We start from the raw sequence: 14089 nt of genomic DNA on the forward strand, positions 1-14089 counted from the left end.
TAAACTGAGTCCCGACCAAGATGTCATGTTAAGTACTGAGGTACAATAAATAAAAGATCCTCATAAAATGAAGAAAGAGGGAAAACCTCATGGGAACACCCCCCCCCCCCCCCCTTAAAAAAAAAAAGAAAAAGATGAAAAAAAAGGGCTAAGTGGCCAAAAGGGCATACTTAGTTGTCTCCACCACTCCAAGCATAACTCTCAGTTCTAAAAATTTCTTTCAGTGAAAGACTTGGTGAAGATGTCTGCAACCTCCTGCTCAGTGGGTCAGTACTACAGTGATATGACTCGGTCATGGATCAAATCATGGATGTAATTCATGTGAATCTCGATGTGCTTGGTCCTCTGCCTCTGAGATCGATCAATTGATATTTGAATGGACCCCTGATTGTCACAAAATATGACAGTTGGAAGTGTATACTGAATACCAAACTTAGAGAGAAGCCCCTGCAACTAAACAGCCTATGTAGTTGCATTCACTACACCTCTATACTCTGCCTCATCTGTAGATAAAGCAATCGTGGATTGCTTCTTGCTAGACCAGCAAAAAGGCCCTGAACCAAAGCTGAAAACATAACCAGAGGTGGAATTGCAGTCTGTACCATCGTCAGCCTAATCAGAATCTGTGTACCTAATCAGTGAAAGTGGGCAATCTACAACGTAAAAGATACCAAAACTGGAAGTACCTTTCACATATCAAAGGATTCTCTTTGCAGCTTTCTAGTGAAGCTCATGGGGCTCCTACATATATCTAGAACAAACTCCTACTACAAAAGATATATCAGATCGGGTGTGAGTAAGATACAAAAAACTCCCAACCAACTGTTAATATAGTACACTATCCACCAAAGGTGTAGTACTCACATCCTCAAATCTGATCCCCAAAAGAAAGGGAGATGCTACTGGCTTGCATTCTGTCATCTGAAAGTGGACAAGTAGATCTCGTGCATACTTAGAATGTGCCATCTTGATCCATGAAGTAGACTAAGAAACTTCAAAACTAAGAAAGTAGTGTAATAGTCCCAAATATGTTATGGAAAATCGATCGTGCAATGCTGATTTTTTCGAATCAATAGCTGAGGTAAGGTTCCCTGTCATCTATAAATCATCTACATGAAGTACTATAAAAAAAAGGGAATCATCATGTTGCAGCAAACAAACATTCAGATCATATTTGCATCGAATGAATCCAATGGAAAGTAGGAGAGAATCCATCTTTGCATACCAGGCTCTCGGAGCTTGTTTTAGGCCACACAAAGATTTCTTTAATCTGCAAATGGGGGAAGAGTTTTGAATGTATCCTTGTGGTTGTTCCATATATATCTCCTCCTTGAGATCTCCATGAAGAAATGCACTCTTCACATCCATGTGATGAACTTCCCATCTGTGAGAAGCAACAATGGCTAAAACTAGTCGAATGGAGTCCATTTTTGCAATAGGTGCAAATGTCTCTGTGTAGTCTATGCCATGTACCTGTGAGTATCCTTTTGCAACAAGTTGAGCTTTGTACATGCTGATCTCACCATCTGCAACAATATTTGTTCAGTAGATCCATCGGCATCGAACAATCTTTCTTCCTTTCGGAAGTGGAACCAAGTCCCATGTGTCATTTTCCATGAGAGTAGAGTACTCTTCATCCATGGCAGCCTCCCAAAGCGGGTTTCTAGCAGCCTCAGAGTGTGACTATGGATCTGAACCGAATGTCATATAGTAATGTATGGTAAGCAATGGTTCAGTGGCAACCAGGACATGAGGAGCCCCAAAAAACTGTGATCTAGTCCTTCTTGCATCCACAGGATCACTCACTAGTTCACCCTCATCTTGCAGGGTTTTCTTTGCCCAAGTTGGCAGCTGAGTTGGAGCAACCATGACCTTCTCCTCATAGTCTGAATCATACCCAACAGAATTCACTGATGGCTACTCTGAACTGCTCAAATAGGTTTTGGTCTCCTCCTCATCAGTGGAAACAAGCGTTTCCTCGGCAGGGTCTACTGAAAAATCATGCAGTGATTCTTCTTCAAACTTCTCACTTTGAGCTACAAGGAACTTTTCAATGTGAGAGTCCAAAAATCTATATCCTTTGACACTGTCAGGATATCCAAAAAATATACATTCAACACTTTGAGGCTCCAAATCCTTCCTCTTATCTATCAAAATGTGATCCCATGCTCGTGAACCAAAAATGCTAAAGTGCGACACTTTCGGTTTCTTACCGATCCAACATTCAAATGGAGTGGTGCCTTTGAGTTCTTTGTGAGGAATGCGGTTCTGAATGAATGTTGCACAATTAAGAGTTTCATCCCATAGCTTAGGAGATAATGATTTGGACTGTAGCATACAATTGGACATCTCTTTTAACGACCGATTTTTCCTCTCCGCGACACCATTCTACTGTGGTGTATATGGCATTGTGTGTTGTAGCTATATACCTGCATCAGTACAAAGTTGCTGCACATCTTTGTTGACATACTCCCCCCCATTATCGGTACGGAGTATCTTGATCTTACACCTAGACTCATTCTCAGCAAGCGCTTTAAATTCTATAAGGCATTCAAATACTTCCGATTTTAATTTCAGAAAAATACCCAAGTGAAGGCTGCGAGAATGGTCCCGTGATGTCACTGTGAATCAACCCAAGAGGTGAAGAAGCTCTTTGTGCCTTCCCTTTGTCAAAGTTTTGCTACGGATGTTTGCCAAGAATACATCCTTGATATACACCTCTTGTAAATTTAATAACAGGCAATCCTTCTACCATGTTTTCCTTGCTCAGTTGATGCAAATACTTATAGTTTAGATGGCCAAATATTTCATGCCATAACTTGTTGATATCATTAGAATGCAACATAAATACAGTGCTAATAGATTTAGGAACAAAGTGGGAGAAGAAATACAAACGAGAACCATGATCTGCAATTGCATGTGCAAGCTGTGAACCTGGGGAAATGTCGGTAATCACTGCGGAGTCCGAAGCGAACTCCACCTTCCTTCCAGAGCCAGAATGAGTGATTTGATATATCGAGAGAATATTTGCAGACAGTGAGGGAACATGAAGCACATTTGTGAAGAAACCCACTTCAAGATCTAAAATTCCTTCTCCACACACCTTTCCAGGTGTGGCATCTCCGAAGTAAACTATGGATCTGGTGCTTTCTTCGATGGAGGAAAATTCATCTTTTGATGTAGCCATATGGTTCGATGCACATGAATCAAGGATCCAAGCTGATGGAGTGGATGTGATAGCCATTAAAGCATGAACATCTCATGCTCTCCCTCTCCCATCTCTCGTTATGTTATCATCCTTCTTCTTTGCATTATCAAGCACAGTGAGATTGTGCTGCTGCAATTGCTTAGCCATCTCATCGATTGTTTTCCTCATGCAATTTTCTTCAGGATGAAAATTGTTGGCTTGTTGGGGTTGACCCTGGTTTAGAAGTGTTTTAGCCAAAAAAATACTGAAACTACCAGCCCTTTCGACAACAGTCCCCGAAGCGTGGACTGAGGTCTCACCCGACGTAGTATGGGAGGGTGCTGGAACTAGGTTTCCACACCCTAGGGATGTCTTAATGAAGTTTGGGAAGTTCGCCAACTGATCCTGCATGCTTGTGCTACTCCACATAGCTGTCTGACCTTTGTGTAGCTTTGTGAAAAGCGTGAAGAGGCGCTATCTAGATCCTTTATCCTTACTGTGTTATTATTACAGATATGACTTAATTTTGTGGACCCAGTATTCTTATTAATCATTCAAAATTCATAACAAGTGCGTGCAATCATAAACTGTAAAGAGATGCATAAGAATATAACAGAAGCATAAACACACAGATACACAATATTCTAGTATCAAGTTATCTTTTATTAACTTTTGTTTTGTTACAATCTTAACTCCACCCTGCGCACTCATCTGCAGGGGTCCTCGCACATAGCTGCAGACTCTACCAGGCCTCTGCACACACAGCTGCAAAGCCTCTTCCTACTCCTACAACCCAAGACTCGGACTTACAAACTCAGAGCAAATATCGCATTCAAAAACCAATATCACTTGAGATCCACTCTCACTAAAAAACTAACTTCTACACATAAAGCATCGCTCCATTTATACATTCCCATGGTCCACGGACCATAGGTAGGCTGACACACTCTATATTAAATTACAATATTTTAGCGTGGACAACCCTAGACTCTCGCGCTCTGCACCCAAAATTTGCGGGGTCTTTACATTACATTGACAAAACTCGGGCTACAAGCCCCAAAAATCGACTATGGGGTGATCTGCTGCCCAACATGCCCCCAACACAATCATCGTGACTCGTCCCAAGTCACTCGGTTGGTACGGTGATTTTTGTGTGAAGTTCATCCAACAATATTTACTCTTCGCTTACGTCCGCAGCACATTCTTTCGCTGTCTATTGTATAAATTGTGCGCAACTCTCAGATGCATCATTGTCAGAGGCACCCTCTTGCTGTTGCGCATATGTATCCTGCATCTGGACAAGCTTCCCCTCGATTGTGGCAGTGACAGTGAATGCCTCCTCAAGCCAAGGTTGGATGCGCTATTTAAGCACAACCTCTTTCTGACGTGTGGCATCCACCTGTGCCTTTAGAGCCTAGGCCTCCCTCATCTTGGCAAGCCGCTGAGTAAGGGAAACCATCTACGTGGTCCCCCGAACATTTTCATAGGCCTGCTCCAATTCCTGTGCTTCTGTCTCTACCTGCTACAGTGTTGGGTCCTCCTGCAGTGAAGTGAGTGTAAAGAGCGACTGATCCAACAATCCAGTGCAGTCCTGTACATCGTGCTCTATCACTTCCAACCCTGATTGAATGGCGTGGTGGCATTGCTCTCTGACTTCTGGGGGTGTAGAGGGCTGCGACTTTAGTCGCAGCTTCACAATCTACAAGTTCAGCTCCAACTCAACCTTTTCAGCCTCCTCCTGGGTCATGTGGACTCCAGTTGCTAATTGGTGAATCTTTCCCACAGTGGGGAGTGCCTGTGGCATGACCAAGTCTAGAATACTGCTACAGGCCTCCTCCATAGCCTGTTCTAATCCTTGGTTTTGTGTGACCAGGTTGTCGCTCTACAGGTTGTGCTATTCTAAATTCACCTTCTGCTTGCTCAAGACTTATAGAGTGTGGCCCTCCCTAGCATGAAACTCAGCAGTTACCCCATTCTACAGATGGTAAAGGGTTTCTCTGGGAAGGGCGGCAAAATTCAACCCCCAACCCCTCATGTTGCCTTCGGCTTCTGCTAAGATGACACCTTCTGGTAACACCACAGTGTTCATTGTGCGGGCGTGCAACATCTGCTAAGCTTCGGATGCACCTTCCACAAGGTGTGGTGTCATCACTCCCGGGGGTCGCACCTATAATGCCTGCAACTGCACTCTGAGTGCCCCCAACACATTTTTCTGATATATCATTAATTCTTCAAGAGCATCCTTAGTGACATCACGAACTAGTTCACCACTGTCAGAAAGGGCTCCCTCAGAGGTTTTTTTTGTCTTTGTTTTCTTTAGTGCGGTTGGCTTCTCCTGGACGTGCGATCTCTTGATTTGGGTCAATTGTGTCATGCGTTCCTCTGCCTCAACCTCCTCCTGTATGCCCTGCTCCATGGACATTTCATAACCTTCCTTGGTCTCTTCGGTTGGCGCAGTTGTGGTTTCTGCTGTCTACCCTGTCACTGCTGCCTCAATCGCCTTCCACTGCATGACCGCTTCTTGTTCCTGGCGCTTTCTCTCCCTCAAATTCGCGATGCGCAGCTTGGTTTCCTTGTTTTTCTCCTGTGCGGCGATCTTTTCCAGCTCTGCCAAGTCCAAATCGTGCCACTTCAGAGACCAAGCCACCATTACATCGAATATTGCATCATCCATTGCAATGAACAGAAGCTTCACCCACGTTCCGACTGGATCCTTTCACGCCCGGATATACAAATTATGCATATCTGCCTTGAATTTTGGTGCGCTTTGCAAACTGTTGTATACTATCAGGGACAAGCGAGGCCTATGGTTGATCCATGTTCGGATGCTCACCTCCATGAACACCCAAAACATCTTTGTCTCGTGAACCCTTGTTGCGTCTTTCATTCCCCAGAGCAAGGTGTACCTCACGACTTCAGGTAGGTTCCTCTCAATGGTGGGAAACTGGCTGTCCTGCAACAGCTCCCTGGAAACCAACAGGATGGATAAGAGCAACCACGTGTAGTGGAAGATCTTACCCTGCTCCTGGGCCTCCCAACAATTTTCCAAAAACTCATCATAGAGAAACTGCACCCAGTTGAACTGGACCCCCTATGCACACTGCTCTGCCAACACAATTACAGATGTTGGCACCTTGTCTGTGTGGTATTTTCTCATAAGCTTGCCAGCCAGAAGCTGGGTGGCTACGCACACCCCTTTGTCATTTATGCTCGCTATTACATACCCTCACTTCCTCTTATCCGGCTTATATTTGGCCTTCATAGCTTCTGCGAGGGCCAAGTCGCTACTCTTTCCTGATATGGTTGCGGGATTGTTTCCTTTGATGGGTAGCCGAGAAATTTGGTGTATTAAATCGGTTGTTATGGGAATTGGCTCCTCCAGCCAGAGATACCCATCATTTACTAAACACAGTAGCTGCCGAATGACAAAGATCGTGAGCGGTGGTAGTGGGGTATCCACCGCAGATGTAGTAACTCAGCCTTCTCCACATCGCATAGCCATTTCTGCTACAATAATTGCTCAGCAGCCAGCGTTGTGAACTTATCGTTGTCTGCGAGGTCCTAGTCTTCGAAATTTATATTAAGTACTCATCCCAGCGGCGGACCTTCAAACCTTACTTCATCCGAAAGAAGCGGGGTCTGGAGCGCACTCTTCGTGGCCTCTAGGTCCTTCAATGTATTTGTTGTCCCTTTCCATGGGGGGATGTAGGGGGGTAACTTTATTGCCAAAGGTACTTGGGAAACATTCTCTGCCTCATCGTCCTATGCTTCAATTCAGGCAATCAGGGCTTGCAAATCTTCTTCCTCTTCTTTTGTTTCCATGGTAACAACTTTCCCCTTCTCTGCTATTGAAATTTTACTAGATCGTGGGTTCCATGGTGATACTTGAACTGGCCCCATTGTCTGCTTGTCCTTCTGTGGTCGCAGCGTGCAGGGGGGACTTTGGAACCTTTGGTGCAGCTGCTGCCTCTCCAGGCTCCTCCTAGGTCACACGGGGCTCTGGGGTAACTTCTGCGAATTGCACATTGCACTCACATCGATTGCACATTGCACATGCATAGTCTTGATGGACTGTTCTATTCTCATTTAAGCTTGTGTGAAAGATTGCGCTCAAGCAGTTTTTGTGGACTGAACATGTTTGAGAAAGTGATTTCGACATTTCCAATCCAAGAAGGGAGCCCAAAAGCATCACTGACCAGTAGGTGACTTTGGAACGACCGATCAAAATATCCACAGTAGTCTGCAAAATTTGAGTGTAGGAAAATTTTGGAGGGTGTTTGTTGCAATAACAACACAAACTAATCAAAGAACTTGGTATTTTTGTGTCAAGAGGTGCTCTCCATCACAATATGGAAGAGATGTTATAATTTCATATCCTGTCCTATTAAACATTTTGACTCGGACAAATTACATAAGAATAAAAATAAAAAATTAATAATTAAAATAAAATTGGGGTACAATAATCAATTTTCATTTGGAAATTTTTGGGCTCCTAGTTTTCACAGCTCATGATTTTTCCCATGGTATTGTGATGTAAGAAGAGAAATATATATAATACCAACTAGATCCATCTTAACTTTGGATATACCAAGCACCGAGACGGATCAAATCTCTTGAGATGCAAACTTCTTTTAGAGTGAAAAGATATTTGATCCCTCTTGATACATGGTAGACAGAGAGTTAACATGGGTCTAGGTTGGCATGCATTTAAACCAAGTATGAAAGTGTTTTCTTTATTTTCAAGAAAAATCATTATTATAATAAAAATAATGTCATATATATACTACCAACCTAGATACATCTTAACTTTGGATATACCAAGCACTGAGAGGGATCAAATCTCTTTATGTGCAAACTTCTTTTAAAGTGAAAAGATATTTGATCCCTCTCGATACATGGTAGACACAGGGTTAAGATGGATCTAGGCTGGTATACATTTAAACCAATTACGAAATTGTTTTCTTTATTTTCAAGAAAATCATTATTATAATAAAACTAATGCTAACTTTGGATATACCAAGCACTGAGAGGGATCAGATCTCTTGAGGTGTAAACTTCTTTTAGAGTGAAAATATGTTTGATGTGTCTCGATACATGGTAGACACAGAGTTAAGATGGATTTAGGCTAGTATACATTTAAATCAAGTACGAAAGTGTTTTCTCTATTTGCAAGAAAAATACTTATTATAATAGAACTAATGTCAATTGTTGTTATCCTAGGTGGTTGGGAGGTAGGAATGGAATCCTCTCAAACTAGGATCAATTCCCACAAGTCACATGATATATATATATATATATATATGGATATACATATACATATACATATATACATACACATATACATATACATATTCTTCATGTTAAATATACAACCTTGTTCCCGTTAAAGAAAAAACATAAAAAAACAATTTAATCCATTTGATCATGTTCAAATAGGATTTAGTGATGTTTCAATATATGTTTAATATTTAAGATATATCTGTGATTTTTTTCAAATAATATTTATTTAAGATTCAAGATATGTTTGAGATATTTTTGTAATATTTGAGATATGTTTAAGGTCCAAGATATATATGGAATTTTGTTCTCAACTCATTTTTTAAGTGATGGAGTGTGTGTTATTTGGCGAGATAATTATATTTTTCTATTTCCTATAAAGTATAAAAAAAATAAGGTTTTTCTTTTGAAAAAGAAAATAAAATTAGTGCAAACTTGTTTTGTGATATATTTTCCTTTTCTTTGTTTAATTTTTTAAATACAAACTAAAACCACCGGTATAATTTAAAAAAATGATAAAGTAATGAATGGACTCATTGGATTGAGTTTATGATGCTATTTAAACTAAATAAAATAAAATATGATCATTTCTAAATTAGAGGTTATAAATGAAATATTTAAAAATTTGTGTATGCTAAATAATATTAAAATATATATAACTTAATGGAAGTAGTTTTTGTGTGGATTTGTCTTTCCTTTATACTACACACGGAGAATTCTATGTAGTTGCAAATCACCAACATACTACTTTATATTGCAAAAGTACGAAGATATTATTTCAAGAAGTTTTTTCAAATAATAATAATGGATTATACGATATTTATTAATAATAAGTAATAGTTATTAATAACTAAATCTTATTATCTCAAAAAAAAAATATTATTTTAAAATTTAATTAAAAAATACTAGAATTAATTTTCATAATTAATTAAAAAATATATTTTTATATATTTTATTTTTCTAAAAATAAATAAATTTAAAATAACAAAATGAAATAATAAATAACAAAAAATAAAATATTAAAATAATGAATGAAATGCTAAGAAAAATAAAAGATCTGCAAAATATAAATTTAACAATTATGTCAAGTTTTATAGAATATATTATTACAGCGAGAGGTGTTCTGCAACTCAATATGGAAGAGATGTTGTAATACTCTTAGGGATCAAAATTGAAGTTGTAAGTTCCTGTTAAGAGCCCTTTAGATTGTCATAGAAGTGTAGACAATTATTTTCCATGCAAATGAAAATTAACATTGAAAATTACTTGTTAGTATTGAAACAAAAATTATATTATATTTTTTCATTTGAAGGGTGAGGATTTTTATAAATTTTGTACTTGTCATTAATTTGATGTATTTTTTAAAAATAATATATCATTTTTCCTTTATAATAAGAAAAAAAATGTTCAAATGGAATCAGCCTTGGATTTACCAACCATCTCTAAGGTATGCGTCAAAATCAAAGTCAATGTTATTAACACCCATGGATTTTTTAACCCATGCTATTGGGCCCTGGTATTATGAATCTATTTCTATAGGGGTGTGACTTTGTGAGTAAAATTGATGTGGGTGAAAAAGAAAGAGGAAGCTAGTGAAATGTAATATCTTTCTCATGTTTATTGTAAAACAATCTACTAATCCCTTTCACCATGGTTTATCCTTGAATTGGATTTTCCACGTAAATATTGAGTGCACTTTATGAGTTAAAAATCTTATTTAAATCTTATGTGCAATGAGTTAAATATTTTTATTTTTCAGTTTAATTTTATACTATCCCAAACTACCCTAAGAAAATCTTCTTCTATTGTTTCATAGTTTTCTCCGGTAAGGTAAGGAATGATGATCTTAGAATTTAGATGTGACTTCATTGAATTCTTTTGATTTCATGCATGCCATTTTTTTAATAAATTATGTTACATAAATTATGGATTTGACAATTTCTATAGATTATGTTACGTGCAAGTTGTTTCATATAGAGGTGAAATGCAAATTTAGGCCAGTGTTTTTAAATATTTTTGTCATATTACAATCAATTTAAAAAGTAAGCAATTACACCCCTTAACCAACATGCCTAGATTTACAAAAAAATTATGAGTCTATGAGTTCAATTTCTTGATTCTTGAGTTTATGAGTTTTAGATTTATATATTGTGGATGAGTGCACTTGCATAATAATGTCAATGTTTCTACATTTCATGGTTGACTTTTTTGTGAATACTTTCTTTTTTCTTGTTCTTTTTTGTTTGCACTATCTAGTCCTACAAAAGTTCTAAATAGATGAAATAAACTAAATTTATCATAATTTATATTTATGTTCACAAATTATAATATTTATTTTAGAGGTCAAATTTAGAGGCCCCCATATGTGTAGTTGGGATTAAAAAGTTTGTATTTCAACAATCCAATCAAAGTTGTATTAGGGAAAAAATCATTCCAATTTTGGACTCTTATGGACATAAAAATGTATTGCCCCTTTTAATAAATACTTTAATATATGAAAATTATTATGTACGAAGATGAACTTACTCTAATTATCTAATATATAAATAAACAAAGTTTGAATATTTTTGAATTGTATATTTTGAAATATATTAGCGAGTGTTGTTATGATATATTTCTTTGAATTACATAATTTTAACTATTAATATTTGTAATTTAAATATTATTGTTTTAGAATAAACATCATTCCAAACAAAATATAAAGATCAATTTAGTGTTGTAAAAAATTACTTTTTATTTTTAATAAAAAGATTTTAAAAGAATCTTATCCAAAAAAAATATTTAAAATCGAAAGTTTAACTACGATAAATAATACTTTGAAAAGATTTTAAACTTCACATTTCAAATTTTTTAATAAACTAACATATTAGATATATTTTAATCGAATTATCACTCCCTTTTTTTCACTATTGTAGAATCAACTCCAAGTTCAATTTAAAAACAACTGAATTTATTTTTTATTATTTAAAATTATATTGATAAATAATGGGTTATATCTTGAAAGAAATATTGGTAAATACTTTTAAATTAATAATCTGTAAATTAATCATTTTATTTATGAAATTTTAAATTATTTTTAAGCTTCATTTCAAAATAGTGATTAGTTTTAACTTGTCATTATAGAAGGGTTAAATAAATTTAACCTTTCAATATGAAATATAACCGTTTTCTTGAAATTTGATCCTTATTTTATGTTATGTAAACATTTTGAATTGGAAAAATTATATAAAATGAAAAATAAATAAATAAATTATTAATTATAATTATTAATTAAAACATTCCAGGATGCGGGTGCTTGTGATGGACATTAATACGACGGGACAGGGTTGGGGCGAGGCAGATCGCCACCTGCCCGATCAGTACAAGAAGTTAAAGAATGGTATGGCATCTGGCGCATGGCATGAGCGCAGAGATCGGAATATAGGACTTCAATCCAGACGGTTCGGCTCACACATCAGGTTCAGAGTTATGGTTTCTACCTCCGCACGCACCAGCCTGCATCAGAAGGTGAGATCCATCAATGCAGAAGTAATGGGAGGAGCCTCCCGAGGCATGACAAAGAATGATAAGGTCAGGGGAGGTCCTCGGGAGGCAGCAACATTACTGTTTTATTTGCTCTTCTCTCTCGCCTCCGGTCTCACTTCGGACTTCAGGTCGCCTGAGGGGATTCGGGTTCCTCTGTCGCTTGGCTCGACCCTCTTGGCGAAGCAAATTCTGTTCCTCTTCGCATTTCTTTTCGGTGTTCTGTGTTGTTGCTTTCATGTCCTTATCTCAGTGATTCATCTCCTTTTCTGGTCGCTGGTTTCTGGTACAAGCAGGGATTTCTCTGAGCTAAGTTTGGCTCTCCTAGAGGATGGGTTTAAGCTCAGCAAAGGCTATTCGATCAGCAGGCAAAGCTGCTGCCACCCGCCGGTTCGTGCTGTTGTGCCGCATTCCTGGACCTTTGCGGTTGCTATATTCCAGATGCCTCGTTTACAACCAAGGATGGGCTGTCGTAGAGGCCAGCCGAGGCGAGCACCAACCAGTTCGTCATCTAGTGATTTGTCAGCTGGACATCGCCCATTAACCCGAAGCAGGAGAGGGAGATCGCGCGCCACCAGTTCCCGCTATGGGCCTGTCCCCACTTCTGGTTCTACCATCTTCACCTTTGATAGCACTCTGAATAGACCCAGGATAACTGCTTATTTCATGGTGGTCTTTCATGAATAAAGCCAAGTCGAAGATACAAGTGCTCATCCTGGGGGCTTGGGGGCAATCTTGGCTCCTTCTTCTTCCCTCCAGTTGAATGTCGAAAATGCTCCTCGACAGGCAGCAAATGAACAGACATGCAAAGCTCGGGATGTGATGATGGCTAACCTGGGTCCCTCCGTTCAGAACGCGGCACAAGCAGGGGATTTGCCAGATATTGGTAGGTGTCGTATCATAGAAGAGCCTCCTAATGACTAGCTCGTCCACCCAAGCCTCTTCTTCTTGCAGTGCGCCCTTCACCACTGGGCATGATTGTAAGGCAAATAGTTTTTGGGTTCTCTGGTGTTTCTTAGTTTTTTGGGTAATTTTGCACTGTCATATGTATCTCAGCTCGGTCCCCTGCGTGGGTCCTAAAAACAGACAGTTTTTACACATGTTTTTTTGGATAGTTCTACCTCCTGCCAGTGCAGAGTTCTTGACTCTGGTCATGCTATAAATGTAGCTTTACCTTGTTAATAGAAATAGTCTTATGTAGAAAAAAAAATTGTTAATTAAAACATTTTGACTCGGTCAACTTACATTAAAATAAAAATAAAATAAAATCAATAACTATATTTATTTTTTCTTGTCGATCAAACTACTTTTATTAATTCTTCAAAAAATTACAAATTATTTGCAATGGATTTGCTTCTCTCTCAGCCTCATTCTGACAAGATTTCTTTCCGAGGAGAGAGATTCAAAAGCTCATAGAATAGTGCTGAAAAATATATCATGTCCCAAAACAAAATGCACAAAGCCCCCAAAATACAAAGAGAATACATATGTAACCCACCGTCATCAAGGATTATGAGGGGGAGCATGAGCCTGCCTAGCACTATAATGGTCTAGGGGTTTAGGTACCACATGTACATGGAACTACAGGTGTTCATTCTTGTCCTTAATCCAACCCAACCACTCATGAATGTGTCTTTTAGTCTGTCTAAGCAAAGTTATTGTATCCAACATTTTCCATTGACTGTGTTATAATTCGCTCATGAATTCTATCACCTTGTTCTGATATTCATGCCTCTATTTCCCTAGCTCCATTAGGAGTGTAGTAACACTCTTCAGTTTCCTGTGAAGGGACTGCAAAGATAGTGCCTCATCTACATGACCAGGCAATGACACATTTTCATGGGCCATTTCACCCTCAAAAACCACTTTGGCACACCCAACACCTTCTTCTATACTCGCTCATCCATTACGGCCTGCTAGGTCTCCACGTGGTCCCCCACCATACCAGGCATGCCCCATTTGTATGAACATACCTCTATATGAACCCAATTGCGGAGACCAGTTCAATTTGACCACCCAAGTGCATTGACTTGATAAGAGAGTCCTACTATAGAACTTTGTGGAAAAATAATTATCAGACCCTACAAAATGAAACCCCACTGT

Source organism: Pinus tabuliformis, chromosome J (genome assembly GCF_031772625.1).
Source record: "Pinus tabuliformis cultivar Carrire ecotype Pingquan chromosome J, CPIR1, whole genome shotgun sequence".
In the NCBI taxonomy this organism is placed as follows: domain Eukaryota; kingdom Viridiplantae; phylum Streptophyta; class Pinopsida; order Pinales; family Pinaceae; genus Pinus; species Pinus tabuliformis.